This window comes from Cricetulus griseus (genome assembly GCF_003668045.3).
Source record: "Cricetulus griseus strain 17A/GY chromosome 1 unlocalized genomic scaffold, alternate assembly CriGri-PICRH-1.0 chr1_1, whole genome shotgun sequence".
In the NCBI taxonomy this organism is placed as follows: domain Eukaryota; kingdom Metazoa; phylum Chordata; class Mammalia; order Rodentia; family Cricetidae; genus Cricetulus; species Cricetulus griseus.
Window position 1 is genome coordinate 247,838,252 of NW_023276807.1, and position 17,065 is coordinate 247,855,316.

Below are 17,065 nucleotides of genomic sequence, written 5' to 3' on the forward strand. Positions count from 1 at the left end.
CAGAAAATGCATTGCCTTCTTGTAAGTAAGACAATAGAGATTGTCTCAACGAGCGGATCTCAGGCCAAAGAAAATAAAACAAAATAAAAGGCAAATTGATTTTTAAACGATTTAACGGAACGCCTAGCAGATGAGACACAGCCCCCACAGTTTCTTCTCCTATTTGTCAGTGTTGCATTGATTATAATGTCCTTGGCAATAGAGGTCAAGTTAATTTTATCACATCCAAGGATGCTAGGTGAAATCTGTGGCATGTGTGCAGGCGGCAAGCTCGTTTGTCACATCGTTTCTTTCTGTCACTGTTGAAGGTAGGTGTCTTTTTGAAGAATATGCCACAGCTAGAGGGTCATGTCATTTGCATAACACTTTGAAAGCTGTCTTTCCAGAGAGAATGAGTGGGATGCTGCCTCATTTTCTGTTTAGAGAAAGCATGTAAGGGACAGCTGTCAGGAGCGGAGGCTGTCTCTTTTCTACATGGATAGAGTGGGGGAAAGTGTGCTTAAAAACATAATAATAAATTGTTACTAAAATTTCTATTTACTGGACTGCATGTTAATTCCACCACTCAGAATAAACTTGTTCTGGTCTGTGGTTAGCAGATATTTTCCCTTTAGAAAGTCAAATGATGCCTATAAATGGAAGTGATTTATAGAAGCTTCTATTGCACTTGGTTGATAACCAAATAATTTCCTTCCTGGAGAAAATTATAGGAAGTAGGATACATCTATGTTCTTGAAGTTACTATGGATAATTTTACTATGTACTCTAGGAATGTTTCAGAAATAATGAATGGATAATCATGTTCATTGAGCCCCAAATTATGTCATGAATATTCTAAAATGCTTCAAAATTTGAATGTATTAAATGTGCACAAATTTAATTTGAATATAATTACATTAATAGAAGAAATTAATAGTTGCATAATTATATATTTCTCCTAAATAAAATGCTATTTGTAAATAAAAATAAATTAATATTTTTAATAATGTAACAAAACAATGAAATAAAGTCATATCTCCAATGACAAATATGTTTTTCTTCTATTATCTTTTAAGGTAAGTATTATGACAAAACTATTGATGTACATTGGCATAAAAATTCATATACTGGGGTTCTTTTGATTAGTAAGAAGGGGGAAATAGATGAAAAGGAATCAAAGCATGTAATCAAGTCAGGTCTAACCGAAAAGGCATTCTTTATATCCTGTTTGATTTAGTAGATGAAATGATGCCTTCAATTTTTTCCTTAAAAATTTGGGAACACACTTTCTACATCTGGATCAAAAAACTAAAAACAAAAACCTGGCTCTGCTTGCCATTACTAGGTAGCGAGGACATACTTGAATACTTCCAGTCTGAAGAAGTGAATCTTCCGATTCCCTTCTATGGAACATGTCCTTTCCAGTCTGAACACTAATAAATAAAGCTTGATAAGACCATGAGAGATTGAATAGAGTAATCATGTAGGGAAAAATTGATTGGGAACAGTCCCTGATCCTACCCTTCCAGCCACTGACAACAATGAGCCAGATGTGAGCTAAGCTACTTTGGAACTTCTAGCCAAGCCAAGGTGTCAGAGAAATAACATCAAGTCAGCTCAGAGAAACAAGGAGAATATGAAGTAGAACACCCACCAAGCTCTATAGGAGTCCTGAATGCTCAAGTCACATAGATAGAATAAGTATTATTTTAAGAGGCAAATTTTGAGTTTGTGCCCTATCAGGAATGTATAATTGCAATAAAGTTTGAGTGTTTCTGTTACTTATCAGTTTTGCGTCTGGAAGCCAGTACCAGATATATGTTAGGGAAGATACTTCCAGTTAGGTACTTCTCGGCCTGTGAAAGACATGATTTCCTTTTTATTAAACAACAGCTGAGTCCTACTCTAGATTTGTACCAGATTTGCACTATTCATTCATTCTGTGACAGACATCTAGGCAGTTTCCAATTTCTGGCTATTATATAAAATAATCAGTAATGAACATCATTGAGCAAATGTTTCTATATTGGGACCTAGAGTTGCGGTAATATGTCCAGGAGTGCTATAGCTTTATCGTGAGGCAAATCTATTCCCAGCTTCTGGAGGAACTACCACAGTGATATCATAGTCTATGTAAAAGTTTGCACTTTCATCATCGGCCTTGTATATGTGTTCCACTTACACCACATCCTTGGCAGCATAAGCTGTCATTTGTTTTATTGATCTGGGCCTTTCTGATTAGTAAAAGATGAAGTATCAAAAAATTTTTATTTGTATTTTCCTAATGGCTACGTATTTCTTAGACATTTGTGTTTCATCTTTTAAGAAATCTCCATTTATATCTGTAGCACATTCTTTTTTTTCTTATTTTTTCACTTTTTAAATTTAAATAAGAACCAATCTTATTTTACATACCAATCCCATTTCCCTCTCCATTCTATCCTCCCATCCACTTACCCTGTCCCCATCCCATCTGCTCCTCAGAGAGGGTGAGTCCTCCCATGGGGAATCTTCATTATCTGTCACATCATTTTGGGCAGGACAGAGGCCTTCCCCCTGTCTAGGCTGAGCAATGTATCCCTCCTTAGGGTGTGGGCTCCAAAAGAACAGTTCATGCACTGGAGATAAATGCTGCTCCCACTGCCAGCAGCCCCAGGACTTCCCATGTCCCCCCACTGATACCCACATTCAGGGGACCTAGTTCAGTCTTTATGCAGGTTGCCCTTCAATGAGTCTGAAGTCAATGAGCTCCCACTTGCTCAGGACAGCAGTACTGTTTCCACTGTACTACATTCTTTACTGTGCTGAGTTCATGATGTCTTGGTTTTTGTTGTTACTTCTTCATTTTTGTTTTGTTATTTAGTTCTTTGTATAATTTAGATAGTAGTCCTCTATGATATGTAGTTGGAAATATTGAATTCTGTTTGTCTGCTGCATTATCTGAATTAAAGTGTCATTTGCCATACAAAAGCTTTTCAATTTCATGGGGTTCTCTTTTATTAATTGTTGTTTTTAGTATCTGTGCTATGCTTGTTCTGATCAGAAAGTCCTTTTCTGTACAGAGAAGTTCAAGACTTTCCCCTCTTTCTTTTCTATCAAATTCAGTATATTTCATCCTTGTGGAGGTTCTTGATCCATTGGAATTGAGATTTGAGCAGGGTAATAACTATGGATATATTTGCATTCTTTTATTAGCAGCCAACAAGTTTGACCAGCACCATTTGTTCTAGGTGCTATTTTCCAGTATGTATTTCTTGCTTCTTTATCAATAATTAGGTGTTCATAGTGTTGAATTTATGTTTGGTCCTCACCCCTTGGTCCCACTGATCAATGATCGTGTGTGTGTGTGTGTGTGTGTGTGTGTGTGTGTGTGTGTGTGTGAGTGTGTGTGTGTGTGTGTGTGTATGTACCAATACCATACTGTATTCATTATCATAGATTAGAAGTCTTAACTTGCGCCAGAGTTGGTGATGCCCTCTAGCAGTTCTTTTATCATTCAGGATTGTTTTAGCTTCCTAGGATATTTGTGTTTCCAACTGAATCCGAAAACTGTCCTTTCAAGTCCTATGAGGAAGTTTGTTTGAATTTTGATGGGAAAATATTCATTCTGTCAATTGATCTGGAAGGATGGCCTTTTTTATTACTTTAATCCTGACATGTCAAGCCATTAGCATGGGAGTTCATTCCATCTTCTAAAACCTTTTTCAGATTCCTTTCTTGAATGTCTTAAAGTTTTTTATATACCAGTCTTTCACTTTCTAGTTCAGAGTTATGGCAAGACATTTTGTACATTTTGAGGCTATTATACATAGTGTTTTCCCCTGGTTTCTGTCTTAGTACATTTGTATATAGGAAGGGTACTGATTTTGTGTGTGTGTTAATCAGGTGTCGTGATTCTTTATTGAAATTGTTTCTCCTGTGCAGGAATCCAGACATCTGGTATTTGGATATCTTGGTTTCAGATGGATGTGATTTTAGGTTTTGATATCTAGTTTTGTCTTTTTTAGGTGGGTATAGTTTTCCTTGGTTTCCATTACTCCTTTTGATCTTAGGAACATGAGATGACTGGGGGTTATCTGATAGGGAGTTTTTCTGAGTGCCTGTGAGGTGTGACCAATGGAGATCTTGGATAGAGAAACTTTCTGAGTATTGGGAACAAACACAAAGGAATGGGGATGGGCTAGAAAAAGTGGCAGGGAGGGGAATGAGGGTGTGTAAGTGAAAAACTTCTCTGGAAGAAGGAAATCCTACTTTGCTATAAGGTTTACTGGAGTCCTGAGCAAGTTGAGTCTGAGAAGGAGGACAAGCTCCCCAGGACTACTACATGACTGGACTACTACATGACTGGTAATGAGACTGGGAAATTGGAAATAGAGGAATGGAAGAATACCTCGAAAAGTCTGATCCCAGGATTCTATGGCCAGTGGGTTCCCAGGTGGAGAGTGTGTCTGGGTATCAGCAAGTGACCCAAAGTGATGTGTGTATCAGTAAGAATTTTAGTCACATTGAATAATAGGTATAATAAAGCATAATTCCTTAAAACATAATATAAAGAAAAAGCAAAAAGAATTCTTTGTTTTTTTTTTTTTTTCCAAGACAGGGTTTCTCTGTCCTGGAACTCACTGTGTACACCAGGTTAGCCTCAAACTCAGAGATCCATCTTCCTTTGTCTCTGGGAGTGCTGGTATTTAAGGCTTTCACCACCACGGCCCAGCTAAAGAAAACTCTTGCAAGCTGTACTTGACACACATACATGTGCATACACACACAGACAAATATATATGAAAAATAGATACATAGATGATAGATAGGCAATAGACAGAAATATGTAGGTGTAGTAGTACGGTTCCTGATATCAATTCTGAATGCAGAGCAATCGAGATGCCCTTACGTGTGTGAATCATGGCAGAAGCCCTTTTAAAGTAGTACTTTTCCTAAAGCTGATGTTTATGTTTGTTTGGTAATAAGAACAATGTTCATTAAACTACTATAATACTTCCTCAGTATAACACATGGCTGCAAATAATTTCATTCTGATAGTCCACTGTGCAAATTAAATTCTAAAGCTGTCAATGTTATCATCACAGTATTTTCCATATTTTAATTATTATTTGAAAATGTCACTCAATCCATTTTGAACATATTCACCCCGTTATTCTTTCCCTTTATCATACTCTCAATTACTCCATCCCTTCCCACCATGTTTGAGATTACTTTAAAAAATATTCTTCATTTCCCATTGAGTCATATTTATATGACATAGCCCATTGTGGTATTGGGGCACATTTTGGCATGTGGTCGACTTATCAAGGTCACATCATAAAAAAGTCTTTCTTCCACTCTTTCATCACAGTATCTAGCAAATAAACTGATTAATTCAATATGATAAGATGTTCCATCCTATTATGTCTTTTCTCATTTGTATTTATTCCATTAAGAGACTCAACGTTCAGATCAGCAGATCCTAGGAAGATTAGCCACAGTTGATACACTTGCAGGACATATACTACACCGAAGACTCAGGGAAATAGCTCAAAAGAGAGAGAAGGTAGAAAGACAGTGAGAGCCAGAACAACAACAAGTCTGCAATAATATTGTACCTCATAGCAATGATGCATACTAAGGCCTAAGTAATAGCAATGTAAACAAACATGATAATACTGAAAGTGGAAAATCCCATAGGCTCAAAACTCTAGACAAATTTTAGGTAACTAGTGACTGCCAAGAAGAGACATTGACTTCTTTAAGAATGAGAATCTAGTAATAGAATAGAAAGACTTCAAGAATAAAATTTTATACAAATACACAGCAAAATGTACTCAGTGAGCTGTGTTTAAATATTTCTTGAACTATCTACATGAATGTATACCCACATATGTGGCAATAATGAATAATATTAATAAGCCATCAAATTTGTGTTGAAGGCTACCAGGAGGGGAAATACAATGAGTTGTAAAGAAGAATGGGAAGGAGGGAAATTATGCAATCAGAGTTTAATTAAAAATACATTTCTAAAAAGAGATTAGTCATAGTCTTATTCTTAATGAACCACTGGGCAATCCTTTCTGGCGTGGTCAAACATTCTAACAGAATGAAATTGCTTTTAACTTCTTTTGATCGTCACAATTGCAAGAACCGGCTTGATTAAAAAAAAAAAAAAAGAGTAACTCTATACAGAAGTACACACTCTCCTCATGTAACAGATTTCCTGTACTGACAGAATAATAGTGGCAGCATCAGCTTACTAGGAAGCAGAAAAAATTCAATTGCCAAGATCCTTTATCCTCTGCCTGCTCTCCAACCCTACTTTACAAGTTTAAAAAAAAAGCTTTTTCAAAAGCCCATTTTGTTCATTTTTGGAATTTCAGATTTTGTACTTGAATATTCCTTTTTCCTTTGTCTGATTAATAAACTGCTAGTCACTTTTCATGAGTCATATGATTCATTCTGTTGAAAACATTACTGAGTAGTGTCTTTTTGATTTTGAAATATTTTTTTAAGTCAGTGTCAGAGGACAATGTTTTGCATGTTATTTAACATTTTAAAAACTCGCTGTTTGGCCTAAGACAAATCTGCAAATATAAATAGTAAAAAAAACTAAACAATGGACAGTTGGCATTTTCATGTGGGAACCAGAAAAAAATTCTTGTCAGATGATTCTACTTTGTAATTTTCAATAAAATACCTGCTTTTTGAGTTTTGAATTAGTATTTCTTATTAGGAAAATTCTCTCTCTCTCTCTCTCTCTCTCTCTCTCTCTCTCTCTCTCTCTCTGTGTGTGTGTGTGTGTGTGTGTGTGTGTGTGTGTGTGTGTGTGTGTGTGTGTGTTGGTTTCCAAGGAAACACAATGAGTAGAACTTTAAAAATAGAAATATTATTTGACTGGTATCAATTTTAGATACCCAAGATAGGTAAAGATTTTGAAATTTGTACATAACTAATTATAGACTTGTAAGCAGTGACAGCAGTGTGGTGGGTTTTTTTATATTTAAAAAGAGTAACATTAATGCAGATATATAAAAAGTAGAGCCTTGAGATGTCCCGCTATGGATATAGTGAAAGATGATTTCCCGGATCCTGATTAAAGGAGAAATCAGCTGTGATGTGCTTTTTTATGGTTAGAAAGTGCTGGAGGTCCAAAGAAAAGGAATCTAAAGTAACACAGAGCATTGATAATTGTCAACATGGAAAATAGTTGGAAAGACACACATCTATGGCAATAACACATGGTAGTTGGAAGGATATATGCAGGTGAAAGCAAAAAAGAAAGAAAGATTATTGAATGGCAGGATAGGAAAAAGGCCCCAAACAGAATACTTCGGCTTCCAGTGATATGCTGGCCAAAGGTAGTGGGATACTACTCAAGATTCTGGTCTTTAAAGCTTCACTCACAAGCAGGTGTCACAGCATCAGGAAATAATGGGGTGACCAGTAGGAAGTAAATTTCTGTTGACTTAAATGCTGATATTCCCTGAGAAATAAAGTAACTTATTTGGTGGAAGTTTTTATATTTCATAAGAACTAAAACAATATAATTTAAAATTTGAAGGTTTTATTTGCCCATAAATCAAATGTGATGTTTTGAAGAGTTACTATAAAAAAATAAATTTATTTTTACCAGTCAATATGTTGTGCTCTATTGAAACCCACACTGAAGAGTTCCTTATACATGAAGATAAGTAGCTGATGTCAGAGAGAGTGTTAGAAGTATATTAGATATAAACATATGTTACACTGTACACACAAAATTAGTGGCCACAAATTAAATATATAGGTAAACTCCAGACACCAAGAAACTCCAAGGAACAATTCTCCATTGTTACTATTTAATTTTGTGGATGCATTTGCTTCATTATTCTGAAATCATTTCCATATGTTAAGTGGAATTTACGAATGTCTTTTGATAGAATGTTATAACCACTTAAAAATCAAAACTGGAAAATATTAGGAACCAAAGATCAGTACATGCATCCAATTAAATTATTATATTCAACTCATATAAAGGATTTTCCAGGTAAAATTTAGCATTTTAAAACCTTGGAATTGGGAAACAACTTTGACATGGTTTTACTATATTTTATTTGTGGTGGTTTGAGTAAGTATGGCCCCCATAGATTCATATGTTTGAATGCTTGGCCCATAGGGAGAAGCACTGTGGGGCAGGCATTGCGATTTTATCTGCTCAAGTTTTGCCTAGTGTGTCACACAGTCTCTGCTCCTTCTCCACCACCATGTCTGCCTGCATGCTGCTTGACTCTAAAGGACAAATCTTCCAAACTGTAAGCCAGTCATAATTACTTATTTTCCTTTTTAGAGTTGCCATGGCCATGTTGTTTCTTCACAGCAAAAGAAGCCATAACTAAGACAATATTCTAAAAGATTTCAGCCACAAAATTAAGTAAAAGAAAAGTAAGAAAAGAAATTTCACTTAAGAATCATAATATAGAATATTTATGTTTTGAGAAGGCAAATAGCATCTTTCTAAATTCATCTACTGCTTAAGGGTAGACAACTTAAGTTAGCCTTAAAACTTAGTTGGTAGGATTTGTAGTATGGACATCATTGAAATAACTGTGGAAGGTTTCAAATTTCTGTTCTCTTAGGAAATAGGAGTTTAATTAAGGACATAGTAGGGCAGTTTAGGCATTGAAAGCATTTTAACATAAGGCATGTACAACATGAAAAAATTAAATTTTTTAATTATAATGTATGAGCATCCATTGTTTGTCCAAAAATTTGAGTAGCATATTGTGTGTAGTCAAATTGACCAGGTGGCATCTTGAAACATGCCTTTCCTATAGTTATTTGAGCAGAAAACATGCTTAAAACTAGACAGCATTTTGAGGGCAGGGATGGGATAGGTGATGTTTAGGAAAATTGTCTAGAAGTTGCTTCTTTTGCATTGCATTCAAGTTAAGTCAGAGAAACAGGGAATCTTTCCTATGAAAGCATGGAGGAACATAAATAAAGGTATTTTTCATGTTGCTGTTATATCTCCTGGCATGTCCCTTCTGAAAAAAAAATACAATGTAAGCAAAACAACCCAAAGCCTCTGTCCCTGATTGTGAATGCCTATGGAATGTTTTTTTTTTTTCTTTCTTTTTTTTTGGTATTTCTGTACTTGGTGTTTGTGTTCTGTATGTTTAAATATTAAGATCTTTTGATGTGTAGCCATCTTTGTTGCTAACTCATATAACCTATATATGGCAGAAAAGGAAAGAAGTGTTTCATAATTCCTCATAGTTTAAGTAAATATATTTAATTAATAATTTATTTGTAAAGATTATTAGCACTTATGTCTATTGAAGAGTGACAGATCTTGAAATGGAAATCTCCGACCATGTTTAGAAATACTTGAATATTTGATCTAAACATGAGAAAAAAATTTACATAGAGTATTGTATTTTCTCTTTAGAGAAATACACAATTACAGTGCCTGCAGACATTCTCAAACATTGGGAAAATATGAACAAGGGGTTTTTCTCAAGGTAAAGGCCTATGTAACACCAAGGCCTATGGGATAATAAATGATGTCACAAAGGGCGACTTTGCACAAACGACTCAAATCTGCTTAAATGAACCATTAAATATTTACCATATAGAAATTTCAAATTACATCGCTTGAGTTCTCAAAACTTGTTGAAATCTTAAGGCACACACACACACACACACACACACATTCATTTCAATCTCTACTCTCAGTGTATTTTTACTTCATTGGAAAGAAAAAAACTATCCTACTGAAGTTTAATTCAACAGCATAATTATGATTTTTCTTAATAATTCTTTGTGGAGCTATTGTGCAATTACAACCCTCTAAATCATATACTGAAAAAATGTAAGTATTTTCTATTATGAATAATAATAGATCGTAAAGTCGATGCTTACAATCTAAATAGTTTTCTTCTTTTAACTTTTTTTTACCAGTTAAAGACTAATGAAATTATCATGTAAAGGAGAAATGTTATTACTAATTATCTAACTTCACCATGGCCCTCTGAAGTATCACATTGCATAAATGTCATTTCAAACTACCTCCCCTTTTTACATTCTTACTTACAGTCTGGATGTTTCAATCAGAAATTATTATATCTTTGCTAAATTCTCCTCAATACTCTCATATCAGAACATGTTCCAGTGTTTTCATGTAGATTTAGAATAAGAGTGGAGCCAACTGAGGCTACCTTTAGCTTAGCTCCCTCCCCACTTTGTTCAATGGTTCTGGAGTGTTGCTCACAGTTCCTTTCAAAGACCAAGCATCTACCTCTATGATTATTTAAATACCTGAAGCCACTGCATTTTTTTTTTTGTGAAAGTTCTTCTGAGAGTTTTGCACATATATTCACTCAGATATCTGCTCAGAGATAATCTACCTCTTCAGAATTAATGAGATAAGAGGTGGGTCACATTCATACAATGAAATGTTGATATTTTTCATGGAAAGATCACAGATACTTTGGTAAGCAGTAATCTTAATTAACTGATTCTAATTTTCCTCAAAACTCTCTCCTTATGCTTCCCAGTTTTTGGGAAAGAGATTCGGAACTACCATTAAAACAAAAAACACATGGCCTAATTTACTTTGTAGGGATAATTAATTGTATTGGCCAAGTAGGTAAATGTCAATGATGTCTCTAGAGAAATGGAAAGCAAAGCATTTCAGAGTCTTGTCAGCCTGTTACTCAGAATAACACCATTGTCAATGTTAATTGGGAAGAACAGTTTTTTTTTTTAGAAACTCACAATGCATTTTTGTCCTCTTTGAAAGGCTCTAAATACGGATGCTGTGTGTCTTTAATCAAAATCCTCCAGAGGCTGCTAAAATATCACCTGATGGCACAGCTATCAAATCCCTAGCATTTCCTTTCATTTCCTTCACTAGTTTAGGTGGAATCTTTACTCATTAATCCAGGGTAATATTTTTCTTCAGCAACAAACATTCAATATTTATTTTGGTTTGTTTGTCTAATATAGCACAAGCTTGAATTTAACTAGTATTTCTCCCTGGATGTCCTTGGATCCTCTTGCTGTCTCTGGAGCAGTGGGATCATGACTGTACCAGCATGCTCACCTGCTATGTTTCAGTTTTAATGACATTTTGGATGCCTGCTAAGGTTCCAGAAATGTTCATTTATCTCTCTTGCAATTACAACATATAGTGAACTCAATTGCTATAAGTTCTTTTGTGTGTTTAGGACTTGCCATTTACCAAAGAGTATTCTCTTTCTATTATAAGAAAAAGAAACTCCTGGGTTACCTTTGCTCTCACTAGGTCAGGGCAGCTGGTTTTGCAGGTTTCTCCAGAACTGTTTTGACTCCTTTGCCCATCCCTACTCCCTCTCTATAACTGTATTTCAGGAAGCTGGGAGACCAGCATTGGACTGAACCAAACTCTCTGAATGTGGGTGCCAGTTAAGAGGCCTCTGACAGTGGACCCAGTATTTATCCCTAGTGCACAAATGGACTTCGGAAGCCCATGCTTTACGGAGGGATACTATTTCAGCCTAGATACATGGCAGAGGGGCTAGGCCCTCCCCCAAATGATGTTACAGACTTTGATAATCACCAGCGGAAGGCCTTACTATCCTTGGGGCATGGGTGGGGAGTGGGTTGGGGGCTTTGGTAAGGAACATGGGAGGGAGAGGGAATGGGAAGGAAAGAAAAAGAAATAAATAAACAAATCACTGAATCTTCTTCAAGGTTCACCATTCCTTCTTCTTTTTTTTTTTTTTCTCATTTAAAGACAATTACTACCTACTGGAGTATTATTATTTTACATATAAGAATATGGAAGGTGGTTATCTCAGAAGCAGAAAAACAAACAAACAAAAATGAAACACAAAACCCAATTGCTTTAATGTGTGTGTGTGTGTGTGTGTGTGTGTGTGATATTGTATTCATTTAATATTCATTTACAACAGAAATTTTTATTTTCCTAGTGTAGGAAATAAGAATCTGAATTTCTTTTTGTTATGTTGCTACAGGTTCAGAAATAAAAAAGAAATAATTAACATTAAATGAAACACTAGTCAAGAGATGTCACTTGAAATGAAGGAACTGCTTAAGAAGTTAAATTAATCCTACTGGCCTACTGGTAGTACATGTGTTTCAGGAGTTATCACTGAGATTTCTTGGCACTATCTGTCCAGAGAAGTCTCCATCTACTTTCCTAGAATAATATGAGAGAGACTTTGTGATTGCCAAGCTTTTTAAATTTTCCATAACAAATATGACAATAAGTTGTGAACAAGGCCACTGACAATGAAGAGGTGGTGTAGAAAGAAGAATATTCGAAGGTCTTTTGGGTCTGATGGAACATGGGATACATTTCCTCACCTGTGTGATGGCTTTATAGCTTGTGCTAACATATTTTAATAGAGCATAATGTATAGAAGTTAAGTTCTCATTAATTTACTTCAGCTGTTGCTCTTACAAAAACCATATTTATAGCTTCAAAGAATAAGCTTGTTATTCTAATTTTTATCACAATTTGATATTATTGAGAAAGTTCAGATAAACTATCTCTGATTGTTCACACAGGAATTTGTATACATCCATCATGACACTGTCACATTAAAGACCAGTTGAAGGAACAAATGGAAATAGAATAAGGTGTTTTAGAACCATATCTGAAAGTGGCTGACATCAGTTATCATCACATTATACTGAACTGAGGCAGGATACAAGGCCCTGACATAAATGAAGTTGTTGTAGTCCAGGGGTCGTTATTGAGTGCATTTTCTCTGCCAAATTTTAATTTAAAAAATTAAAAGCAGCAAAAATCTCAAGCTCAGATACCAAGTGGGGTACCAGAATAGACATCTCCAACACAGCAAACAGGAACAGACAGAATCAGGAGCTGAAAGGCTTTCGTTGGGGGAGAGAAGATACATTGTGTACAGCACAGAGAGGAAAAAGAAACTCTGCAAAGCAGAGAGGGAACTCAGGAAGCAAAATTCCAGTCTTCTGGAGAGCTTGGGTTTTAAAGTCTTTAAATAATATTCCTCTCCTAACTTAGGGATGGTAGGTGATTGGTACACAGCTCTTGTTTAAACCACAACTGTTGTGTAAATCTGTCCTAATGACCTTTAACTACTTGATCTGGTCCATCAGCAGGGGCACTTTAGGTCTTTTCAACTACCATGGTTCTGTATCCATTCAGGAGTGTGAGGAAGAAGCCAGCCATCTTAGTGGTCCTTTACTTTTATTGCCTAATTATGGATTCTCTCCTTATCTCTCTGCTTAGCAGGAGACTGGGTACTACTCCTACCACCTCAATGTGATGCAGAGAAATGTTTGTGTTTTGTTTAATTGGGAAACAAACAGAAACAAAAAAAGAATGAAAGAGTTATTTAGCTAGGATTTTACAAAGAAAGACAAATGGGTCATGCTATCTTTATTATATTCATAAACATATTCGAAATATTTTACTACACCATGGAGACTTTTACATTGATATTATAGTTTAGATGAGGGTGTAGGATACTGAACTGAAGACTACAAAATTAGTAGAAGATTCAAGACTAGTAAAATATCTTTGATACTTGCTTAAAATAGAAACTTTGGTTACTATTAAAGCAAATAAGAGCTATATTTTTCTTTTATTTAATTCTTTCTTATTATGCTTATATTTTAGAGCAATTTTCTTCTAAATATATTGAAAAATAATGCAATAGCAAAATCTTGATAGTGTAATAATGACTATTTCCTAGTTGCAGACAATGAGTTAAAATTTGTGATTTCAGACCATATGCCTAAATGATGGACAACACAATGATGTGAGCCAGTTTGTATGGATTCGGTGACATTTCTACGATTTTTCATCTCTATCAGACAAAATCCTAGCAAGAAATGGAATGAGAAAAACACTGAAGTTTGAAAGGTGTATTGGAAAAAAAAAACTCTATGATTACTATCCTATAAAAGCAGTGATATTAACTGATAAAGAATAGTTAAATGACAAAATTGCTTTAGGAATTAAAATTCTGGTCATTCCATAAATATCTGCATATCTGTCTCTCATGGGTTTATTTTCTGGTTTTCTTTTCATTGTAATGTAGAGGTCTGTGTGACTAAAACATTGACAGATTTTCTAACAGAGAAAAATATCTCTCTTCTAAGAGGAGTTTAGCTCATGCATCAGCTACTGATTATACATATATTCAGCTCTGAGTTTCTTAATTTCAGTTTCTCTTTTGTGGTAAACTGTAGTGCATGGATGGCTATTATTCTCACTTGAGGGGAACAGGAAAATGGGAACTGATTTTACATGCCCTTTGGTCAATCAACAGTCTGATCAGAAGATCTCCTTTTCCCTGTTAGTAAACATACAGATAGAACAGGGTGACAGTGGCTTGCTGCATGATTGACAGTTACAAGAAACTAATACCAAGGCCCTGGAATCTGAAAGAAGTAATGATCTCTGCAAGACACAGTAACTGGCATTAAGATTTTGAGCAATTTAAATGAGGACTTTTGATTGACCAGGTTTCCTTCCTTTCTTCTGCTCTTTTTCTTGTTTGACTTTTGATGAAGTCTAGTTGAAAGCGGTAGGATGCCAGGCCAGTGATGCTGGCACATGAGTTAACTGCATAGAACCCAATGCAAGTCTGTGGAGGACTGTTTTTGGAAATCAAATGGAATGCAGCATTGTTTCTATAACTAAAGCGTTCATGCTTGTTTTGTCAAAATACAGCTGTTAAATCACAAATTTCTGACTATGGATTATGTATGAAATACAGTTCCTAGATATGGCTGAAACACACCAAATGAAATTATCTGATCTGACATTCTTCTGGATTAAGATCTCATTCAGATTCTTACTAAGAATGAGATATCACTGTGCAGTTTACATTTACCAATTCTGAATCAAGTCATATCCAACAAAATAAGACTTAGTCATGAATACCATAAAACACAGAGCCTAGGGCTGGGTGGTGGTGGTGCATGCCTTTAATCTGCACACTCGGTGGTGGGGGCAGAGGCAGGTGGATCTATCTGAGTTCAAGACCAGTTCCAGGACAGGCTCCAAAGCTACACAGAGAAACCCGTCTCAAAAAGCAAAAACAAAACAAAACACAGCATACATGTGTTCTCATGATGGAGTGATGAGAAAGCATGTGAATTACACTTAAGGAATAAAAACACAGTGAAGGCGATGGCACGTTATTCTTTTGATAAGTTAACAATGCTCAGTACTTAGTAATATAGAACTGCAGCAAGGAAAACTTCTTTATTAGCTTTGAGGCAATATGGTGCCACATGTAAGGAGACCTTAAGATGACAACATGACCAGGATGCTTGGGTTGCCTCTGATAGGTAACAGTGGCCTCCAGTATATAACCAACAAAAGAGGCTCCTGTCATTTCCAGGGAACAAATTCTCCCATCTACCTGAATGATAATGGAGCCTGCTTCTTCCCAGGAAAGCTTCCAGATAAGAATGAGTGCTTCATCACATCTAGGTTGCAGCCTTGTGAGGCTCTGTCTCACTAATCTAATTAGTGTGAAACCACAACAGAGAAGCTAGCTAAGATACATCCAGGTTCCTGGTCCACAAGGGTTTTTAGGTGACATGTGTGAGTTGCATAAGCTTCTCAGGGTCCCATGATAATCAACAAAGCATAAGGAACAGAACAAATACTATGGTCGTCTTTGGTACTATTTACTTTCTATTTTATATGAAATATGAACCTGAAGTTAAATAACTGTTTATCTTACATGCTTTTTGAGATAAAAAGAACAGCACTTTGTGAATTAAGTAACAGTATCTTTCGTAATTCCTTCTCTGATGGACTCTGGTCAAGTGGACTTGAGTCAAAGAACATACTGCTCACTGATCTTGACCGAAGAAAAGAAATGATTCATTATCAAGCATGAAAGGAAGGTTTAAGATCATTGAGATTATTATTTACTTATCATATAGAAGACTACATATGTTATCCTGCAGGCTTTTACTCATGTGTACCAAAAGTCATTTATTGCTTCTGTTAGTAATGCAATAATGAGGCGATACTGTTTGCCTATATAATGCTATAAATTCTATATAAATTCAGGTGTCTCTTTCACTTACATATAATTGTGAAGATGTGTTTTGTAAAAGCATGTTATGATTGCTTGGCTAATGCAGTTGTATCAGAGTGAGTTCTCTACCATCTTTCTAAGCTTGGCTGCTGCTGTGATAGTCAGTATTGGCTCTAATCTTATTGTTAGTGTCAAAGACCAAGCATGACAGCCACAGACAAGATAGGCTCTAGTGAATGACAGGGTAATCAGTCTGGAAAGAAACTGGCTCATCCATAAAAGCCCAGAATTCACTATCAGCATGTTCACATGTTGCCTTTTTTCTCCCTTGATGACACCTAGATCATTTAACATTGTGCATTTATGTCAAAGATTTCCTGAATCCCATGTTATTCTAATATGCTAAACCAAATTGGATATGAATGCTGTTTATGTCAGTAATGTCAACATATAAAATCCAAAATATATTGGGGCATACTTTAAAAGCAATTTTAAAATAGGGTGTTTTTGCAAACTGTTCAAACATATATTTCTCATCCCAGCCTTACTTTCTAAGATGTGATATTTAAATTTCTGCCTAGGGTTATGAAGATGTGTACTCTTCTTCGAGCCTTTGTCTTTTCTATTCTGTTTGAAGAATGTAGAATCAAAGTGATTAATTTACATATCATGTTCCAAAAGACAGGTACATGTGTCAGGGCAATGCTTTATGAATGTAATCATTTTTAAGAATAAATAAAGGGCTGGGGTAATTATTGCAGTGGAATTTATGATATAATTTCCCCAAAGATACCAATCTTGATTTCCTTACAAAGGAAGAATATACAATATGGAAGTGCCAGTATTAGCATCTCTAGGTTTCTTATATACCTTTTAGGAGAAACTTTATTTTGGGAAAGTGTGTGTGTGTGTGTGTGTGTGTGTGTGTGTGTGTGTGTGTGTTTTAAAATCAATTCTGTGTCAGACACTTTGTAATATTTAGCTTTACAAAAATTACCAAGACAAAAATTTGTGTCATTCCTAATATTGATAAGTTTAAATAAAAATTATAGGTGATTTCAATA